Source organism: Nicotiana tomentosiformis, chromosome 8 (genome assembly GCF_000390325.3).
Source record: "Nicotiana tomentosiformis chromosome 8, ASM39032v3, whole genome shotgun sequence".
Lineage (NCBI taxonomy): Eukaryota > Viridiplantae > Streptophyta > Magnoliopsida > Solanales > Solanaceae > Nicotiana > Nicotiana tomentosiformis.
Genome location: NC_090819.1, coordinates 82292650 through 82302802, shown reverse-complemented (window position 1 = coordinate 82302802; position 10153 = coordinate 82292650).

Genomic DNA, 10153 nt, shown 5'->3' with positions numbered 1-10153 from the left:
TATCAAATAACCAACCAACTGAGCTACTATAATTCCTCAATCTCTTTAATCTCTTTTTCTTCAATCTTTCTCATTTAGAGTAATTTTTTTATATTATTATTATTATTATTATTATTATTATTATTATTATTATTATTATTTCACTATTTTTATCTAGGGGAAGAGGGAGTTAAATGAGATTTGAGTAGTTAGCTGCTGAGTTTCTGAGGCTTTGAGCACAAATTTTCCGCCCAATTATTAGGGAAAATGGTCAAATATACCCATCTACTTTCATATATTGTCTACATTTAACCTCCGTTATATTATCGGGCCAAATTTATCCCTACCATTATACTATCGGGCCAAATTTACCCCTACAATCAGCAAAGTTTTAAAAATACCCCTACAAATTCTTTTTATTTAAATCACTTATTGTTCTTCTTGGTCCACTATTTTAATTTCAAATATTACTATTTTAAATCACTTTGGATTACTTAACAGATCAAGGGGTATTTTTAAAAAATTTCTGATTGTAGGGGTAGATTTGGCCCGATAGTATAACGGTAGGGGTAAATTTGGACCGATAGTATAACGGAAATAAATACATACAATATATGAAAGTAGATAAGTATATTTGGTTATTTTCCTTTATTATTATTACGTAGAATTTGGGTCTTCAAGTCCAGTTAGCAGAAAGCATAATCAAAGTGTAGAGGCCTTAAGAAGTAAAGAGACCTAAGGGGTCCAAAGCTAACTCTAGGCCTTACGTGCTTTTGCAGCCCAAAAAACAAATAAACTCTACTTAGCCAGCTGCTATTTCATCATATTCTAAATTTTTAATGAAGCTTTTTTTTTTCTTTTTAATAATAAAGTCACGTTTATAATCCATTTTGGCAAGAGAAAAGACAACCCTTTTCTTGTATCTGTACATGCGCTTTCCAGAAAAAAAAACTAAAAGTTCATATGAATGTATACTCCAACCAAATAATTGAAAAATAAAAACTTAGTGGGTTTGTTACATAACCATAGGTAATAGGCAATATATATATTCTTACTTGATTGGTTACGTAACCATAATAAATTTATGTAATTTGGTATAAACACGGAATACATATATACATTTTTTTATTCTTAACTTGTGAAACTCTTTTAACTGTTCAATGATGACTATGTCTATCTTACCATATGTTTTGAAATATCACTCACATAAATGATTGAGATGATACAAAATACCAAAAAAATATCGAACAAAAAGAGTTTGAATTTTGTTTGCTTGCTTTCACTAGTATACTTATGGAAAGAACGAAAGTATTCTAAGTACCCACCTAGGAATGAAAAACAAAGCACTTAATTGCTGCATATCGCAACAATCTCTGACTCAATATGGTGTTTGTCTTGATTGATGAAGTCGAAAGCCTTGCTGCTAGAAAAGCTGCTTTCTCTAGGTCTGAACCTTTCATATTCTATTCGATCGGTAAAATAAACACTTTATTGACCCAAATTGAAAGTCCGTACGAAATGTCATAATGCTTACTACGTCCATTTCATCACTGCTGCTATTGATATAGCTTTTGTGGATCGTGCTAACATTAAGACATATGTGGGACCGCCAACTCTTCAAGCCAAGTTAAACAGAAATTTTTTACTTTCCTCCACTTCTCTCTATGAGTTTTTGGGCGTTTATTTTGTTGTTAGAAATTTGAGAGCGTTAGTGGAAATTTTAAAATTATTATTTTCCGCCCAAGGCAATTGATTTTTAATATAACAAAAATTATATATATTTAATTAAATATTTTCGAACGACTTCGGTCGGAAAAATAATTTTAAAATAATTAAAATATAAATTTAATAATATTACCGACCGAAGTCGGTCGATTTTTGTCACCCTTTATATAAATAGCTTTTAAATAAATAATATTTAATACTTATTTGATATATATATATATATATACTATACTATATATACATCTTATATCGAATATAGCTTATATATATATATATATACACACACTATACTATATGTACATCTTATATAGCTTATATACTATATACTTAGTGTCACGACCCAAAATTCAACTAGTCGTGATGGCACCTAACCCAACCCGTTAGGTAAGCCAATTACCAACTATCTCATTCCAATAATAATTATTAAAGCAATTTAAGTAAATAAAGGTCTTAATCTTATACAATCCCCAAGAACTGGTAGTACAAATCATGAGCTTCTAAGAATAGAGTATACAAAACGGAAATAAAATAATACATAGTCTGTTTGAAAAGTACATAAACAAAGCTTTTATAAATCTAAGGCTACCATGAACAAGAGGCAGCTACAACAGGAACGCAGGTACATCTTCAAACCCCGCAACCATCGAGCACAGCAATAACAACAATCAATGTGCAGAAGTGTAGTATCAGTACAACTGACTCCATGTACTGAGTAAATAACAAACCTAGCCTTAGGTTGAAAGTAGTGACGAGTTTCTACCAGGTCGGGTCCAAAACCACTAGTCCAAAATAACATAAAGAAAATAATACCAGAAGTAACTCAACGATCAAATGCTCAACAAAAACATGATTTCTGAAAATAGTTTTGCCTTTCAAGTACATCAATAAAAACCCAAATCGTTTACCGAAGGTGCCAAAACTATGAATAAGTTTGAAAAACAATAATTTTTCCAAAATTCTTTCAATAATAAATAAGATATTTTATTTTCTTTCCAGATAACCAGTGAAAAACAAATGCATCACTATGCTCATATCTCAACGTGTGTGAGAAATCATGAATGATCTGATACCGTACAACATGAGGAAAATATATCTCTATGCATGTATTGCATGTGTGCATGTCAATGCAATGTACCTCAGAGATGAACTCATGTACTCACACTCTCAGAGTACTCAATCTCCCTTTCTCACACATTTCACTCATCATGCCCAATAACTCGGTACTGTATATGGCCAATCCGGCCCAGGAAAGATCCATCCCGGAATATACACATCAACTGATCATCAATCACTCAGTACCGAGTAGAGCCAATCCAGCCCGTGGAGAAGATCCATCTCCAGATATATATACTTTGGACAAGATCCATGTCCAGGAAAGATCCATCCCTCAATAATATCAACCGCGCTCACTGGGGGTGTGTACAGACTCCGGAGGAGCTCCTTCAGCCCAAACGCTAATAACCGCATGGATAACTCACGTGCCATAGAATCAATATCAGAATCAATCAGGACCTCGGCCTCACTCAGTCATCAATCTCTCCAGTCTCTCTCTCTCTCATGGGCTCACAATGTCATGAAAACAACCTGAAAGTGATGATATAATGTATCAATAAATAACAACAGAGACTGAGATATCATATGCAATGAAATGAATATGACTGAATATGAATTTTAAATTTAAAACAAATAATTCACGGCAATATGATCTTTGTGGGTCCCAAAATACTGGCACATAACCTTAACAAAATTTTTAATATGCTTTTCAGCTCAATTTCTTTAACACATAAAACCGCATGGAAAATGTCAAGATTGTTTAACTACAAAATTCCACAAAAATAATTATATCACAATTTCTATAGTGCACTCCCACACGTCCGTCACCTAGCATGTGCGTCACCTCCCAACAATTCACGAAATATATATACAGGGTTCATACCCTCAGCTCCAAGATTAGAAGAGTTACTTACCTCGAACGAGCTGAATCCAATGTCGAGCAAGCTAAACAATGCTTCAGAAATCTCATTATGCGTGTATCAACTCCCGAACAACTCGAATCTACCACAATTAATTTGATTCAGTCCACACAAAATATAGGAATTAATTCTATATCAAAATACTAATATTTTTTACAAAATCCAAAATTTACGCCCCAAAACTCACCTGTGGGGCCCACATTTCGAAATCCGATGAAACTCACAAAATCCGATAACCTATCCAATTACGAGTTCAGCCATACTAATTTCACTCAAATCCGACTCCGAATCGGTGTTCAAATCTCGAAAATTCATTATATGAAATTTCTACAATTTTCCCCAAATTTTCACCTGAAAGTACTAATCAGATGATGAAATCATTGATATATTCATGTATATTAACCAAATTCGAGTTAGAATCACTTACCTCGATGAATTTCTTGAAACATTCACGAAAAATCGCCACAAACCGAGCTCCCTAGGTCCAAAAATGTGAAATAATACCCTAAACCCCGTTTATACAGTGCACCTCTGATCTCCCACTTTGCGTTCCGCAAAAGTTTGAGCGCGGCTGCGCCTCACAGGTCCTACAGTCGCGAAAAACCGGTGCGGTCCGCGAAATTCTTGGTGGCTGCACTGTCAGGCTTTAGTATTTTGGCCATAACTTTCTCTACAGATGTCCAAATGATGACTTCTTTACCTCTACGGAAACTAAACACGAAGGTCTACAACTTTAATTTTTGAATCATCTCAAAATTCCTTGTAGATCAAAAGATATAGGCTTCCGAAGTCGGACTAGCGAATCTGCAGAACTCCCTGGAGCGCGGCCGCGGACAGAATTGTGCGGTCCGCGAAATTCCAAGAGCGGCCGCAAAATTCTGCTGCGGTCCGCACTCTTATGTGCGGTCCGCCCCCCTCCTTCAGTTCAGCACCCAAAAATGTCCGGTCCGCACCCCCAAAAGTGCCAGAATAATATTAGAGTGCTGAAATGCCCGGACTCGCTAAGAACTCACCCCGAAACTCATCCGGAACCTCCCGGACACAAACCATATATGAATTTCAATCATAAAACACTCTACGGACCTGCTTGCAAACTCAAAACACTAAAAAGAGGTCGTCTTGACCTGATATTGACCATGGCCAAACTCTCAAATTTCTTAACTTTATTAATCTCTTAACCAATGATCCAAAAATACACCCAAGCGCCTCAGGATCTCAACCAGATATACCAACACGTTCCATAACATAACACGAACCTACTCGAGGCCTCAAATCACATCAAAACGTCGAATCGCACCTCAAATCAAAATCTATGAACTTTGAACTTTCAAATTCTATATCTTGTGCCGAAACATATCAAATCAATCCGGGATGACTTCAAATTTTGTACATAAGTCACATTTCACATTACGGACCTATTTCAATTTTCAGAATCGGATTCTGACCCCGATATCAAAAAGTCAACCCTCCGGCCGAACTTCCAAAAATTCAACTTTCGGCATTTAAAGCCTAATTCCACTACAGAACACCAAATAATTTTTCGGAAACGATCCTAAGTCCAAAATCACCATACAGAACTATTGGAATCATCAAAACTCTATTCCGGGGTCGTTTACACATAAACCGACATCCGGTCACTATTTTAACTTAAGCTTTAAACCTTGGAACTAAGTGTTCCAATTCATTCCAAAACCTCACTGAACCCGAACTAATTACCCCTACAATTCACACAACAACTGTAAAGTACAATTTGATCACTAAATGGGAAGCGGGGTTGTAATACTCAAAACGACCGGCCGGGTCGTTACACTTAGTATACTATATAGCTTATATATATATATATATATATATATATATATATATATATATATATATATATATATATATATATATATATATATATATATATAATGTTATATCGAATATATACTAGTTATATATACTATACTATATATACACGAATGCTTGATCGGTGGATCAATTGAAAATTCAATTATGTTCGATTAAAACTTACTATAATCGAATTAAATTGTATTAATACAACTTAATATAATTGGATACAACTCAATATAATTGGATCAATTGAAAATTCAATTATGTTCGATTAAACTTATATATATATATATATATATATATATATATATATATATATATATATATATATATATATATATATATATATATATTGAATATAGCTTATAGCTTATATACCAATTACTTAACCAATGTACTATATATTTAATTCTGGTTAGTTAATATATTTGTTTATATAAAATAATTAATGTGTTATTTCAGGATTATAAATAAAATTTTAGAAAAAATAACTAAGCATATTTTAACATTAAAATGTAATCATAATTTTATTCACTTGAAATAATTTTTTATTGATTTATGGAATCCTTATTTAACGCACTCTTATTTGCATAAAAAAGAAAGAAACAAATAAATAATAAAATTGATAGATTAGTAAATAAATATTCCATGGGAAGAGAAGTAGTCGGTTTTTCCATGGGAAAATAATTTTTTATTAAAAGTTTTCAAAAATTCCGACCGATTTTGGTCGAAATTTGAAATTATTTTCTTGTCCCACATCGGCTGAAATGGGAAAATAATATTTTATTAAAAATTTTCAAAATTTTCGATCGATTTCGGTCGGAAAATGGAAAATACTCTTGTCCCACATCGACTGAAAGATGTGAGCTTTTTCATCTTATAAGTTGAGCTTTGATGCATAGAATCCAACAGTTGTAGACTATATAAAAAAAAAGCAAATATAGGAAGGGTTGTAGTTAGTGCTTAGTAATAAGATTTAATATTCTATATTTAGAATTAGAATTCAATAAAATAATAATGATAATATATACTAGTACTAATTAGTAATATAGTAATATATTGTGGTGCTATGATATCTCGGGGTGTGGAGTATACATGCGATACAAAAAATATATATCTGAAATATTTCTAAAATTATTATATATTTAAAATTCCGACCGATTTCGGTCGGTATTTTGAAAATTAAATAAAAATAAATTTAATTAATACCGACTGATTTCGGTCGGTATTTTGAAAATTAAATAAAAAATATTTAATTCATTCCGACCGATTTCAGTCGGTATTTTGAAAAATAAAAAAATTAATTAATTAATTCCGACCGATTTCGGTCGGTATTTTAAAAATTAAATAAATTTTTTTAATTAATACCGACGAATTTCGGTCGGTAAATGTAGTTTGACTATCAGTCAACGCATTGAAATTTTTGGCTGATTTCGGTCGAAACACCTTAGCGACCATCACTTTTCTGACTAATTAAAAGCGGTGGGAAATTGATCTCTTTTTCTCAATTTCCGACCGATTTCGATCGATTTTCCTAGACTAAATTAGCCAGTTTTTTAGTAGTGAAAATAAAAGGCAACTTCTTCTATGCTCTATTTTGCCTATGCTCTCTTCCTTATATACTATCATGAGCTCAAGATATTCTTATCCTTCTCTAACTGATTTGTCAGAGGTAATATTCCTTTTGGATCATAGACCCCATATTGGTCCAAGTGCTTTGGTAATTGTCTCTCTCTTGTACTGCGCATGGGTACTGCTGATGTGTCCAACTGGTTTGTTACAATGCCGCCCCCGTGAAGACGAACCTTGTCCTCAAAATTCAACGTGGGAAATCTCTGTTTGGGATTATGAACATTCTCCCAAGTTGCATCAGATGCAAGGAGGTCAGACCACTTGAGGCATTGTGGAATTTGATGGGCACCACGAGTCATAGTTATAGTGCATAAAATCTCTTATGGAGAAAGAACCATAGCAGACGATGATCCAGCAATTCAATTGTTATGACCTGGTCATATGGACTCCCTAGACACTTATGTAACACCGAAACATGGAACACAGGGTGTATTTTAGAGGGAACTGGAAGGGCAAGTTTGAACGCAACCTCGCCAAATACGTTCCATAATTTGAAAAGGCCCAGAGAATCACCTGCTCAATTTGGTATGACGTTACAAATGCACTGAAAGCTAGTGGTAAGGTCGTAGACGGACATACACCCAATCTCTTACTGCCAAAATTAACTATCGTCGAGCTTTATTAGCATTCAGGTTCATCCGCTCCTGTGCTTGGAGTAAATTAGCCTTCAAGCTGGCTAAGGTTTCATCTCTTTTCGCGAAGGGAGGCTGATACCATAGGGTTGGTCAAACTTTCCCTCACATAACATGACACAATTGGTGGAGAACGGCCATACACCACTTCAAAAGGAGTTAATTTGGAACTATATTGGTAGGATGTGTTGTATCAAAACTCCGCCCAAGGCAAAAGAGTAAACTAGGCCGTTGGTTTATTAGCAACAAAACAACGAAGGTACATTTCCAAACACTTGTCGAGGGCCTCCGTTTGACCATCAGATTGAGGGTGATAAGCTGAACTTATGGCCAATTGAGTACCCTACAATCTGTGAATCTTGAGCCAAAACCCAGAAAGAAATAAAGGATCCCTATCAGAAATAATGGATAGAGGTAAACCATAAAGGCGCACATATTTTTGAACGAAAATCCCTGCCACCTTCTGACTGGTGAAGTGAGTAGGTAGAGCAATAAAGTGCCCATGTTTGGAAAGATGGTCGAAAATAACAAGGATCATTGTACGATCGTGTGAAGGAGGCAGCCCTGTAATGAAGTCCATTGCAATGTTATCAAAAATAACATCTGGAATAGGTAATGGCTAGAGTAACCCAACAGGCTTCAAATTGGAATCCTTCATTTGTTGGCATATTTGACACCTAGACACAAAATTGTTGGCATCCTCATGCATGCCTTCCCAATAAAAATTGGAAGAGAGGCGGTGAAATGTGTGGGCTATACCAGCTGCAAGACCCGTTAAATTTTTTTAATGATTTAAGATTTGAAAGTGCGCCAACTGTATTTTGGAATAATGTATTCGAGTATTAAAGGAGACCTATGGGATATGACCGCATCATTTTGAAGTGAAAATATATGTTTAAGGTGTGTTAGAATATGCTAAGGAGTTTTATGAATGATAAGAATTTGTGTGGAACAAGTTGGATACATTAAGTGGAAAGGATGTCTCAATTCACACAATATCCTACTTCAAACGCATGCTGCTACTAAATTATAAAGACTTAGGGGTGATCTACCTATCAAATTAAATCCTTTTTAGTCTAGTTTCCAACACATCAAACCGTTCGTCATTTGGATATTTCTATAAAAAAGTTATGGCCATTTTACCGGACCTATGCCATATGCGCGACCAGATGCGTGGTGGCGTATATTAGAGGGTATTCTGCCTCAGGTGATCGACCATATACGTGACTAGGTGCGCGATCGCACACATAGGAGCTTATTAAATACCCCCAAGGCCGGGTAGAGAGAGGGGTAAGTCATTTCTTTGAGCTAGGGCTTGCATATCAAGGGAAATCCGTCCAACACTTCCCTCCCATGGACCAAGATAATGTTTTTGGAGTATTTTGAGTTGATTACTACTCCTAAACACCTATATTAACTAGGATTAATCTTGAAGATCCATAGAATTCCATTCAAATTCCCAAATTGATCAAGAATCCTACAAGTTGGAATTTTCAAGAGTCTCACTACAAGAGGTATGTCTACCATCTCCAACTAATCTATGGTGATTATTTATGTATTAAATATGTGTTATAACTTAGGGTATGGTGATTGGAAGCTATAAGTTTCCAATTTAATTACCTAACTATTGTAGAGATTGAAAAGTGATTATTTGATGCAATTTTATTGGTTGGATGTGGATGGATAGTCATGTATGTGATGTTGAAAGTTAAAAATTATTTAAGAATGGTGGTGGGATAAATTGTTAGTAAGTCGTAGTAGTTGGATGAACTAATTCTATGGTTAAGAGATGTAGAGATTTATGCCTACTCGGTGTTTGATAAAGTGCCTAAATGGCTTAAATTATGGAATTTGTTACTAATATTGGCCCCATTGGATGTTGTTATTGTAGATTGAAGTTGCTTAGTGTGGTGGATCGTTGTCGTATCATTAAGCGATGAATTTGAGGTATGTTGGCTAAATTACTCTTTTAAAAATAAATTCCATGATGTTCCCGTAAGTTTCAAGTATTGTTGGATCAAGTTCCTTATTCACATGTTCCGAGTTGTTCCCAATAAATTCTATTGTCCCGAGTAAGCAAGTGTCAAGAATTATGAATTCAAAATGTGTTCTGAATGTTCCTATCACATTATGTTATCCTTCGAGAATGTGTTCAAGAATGATATGTGTATTAAAATTTTATGGCTTTGAGTCATGTTTCAAATAAAATTCCATTATGCATAACTTGGAAAGAATACTCCATGCGTCTAAAATTCCTATTGCTCATATGTGTACCTGAAGTATTGATTGGAAATGCCTTGTTGTTGATAATCTATAAAGATGCTTGAAAGTGTAAGAAGTGAGTTGAAGATGTAAAGTGTGGCCACTGTGCCAAGAATG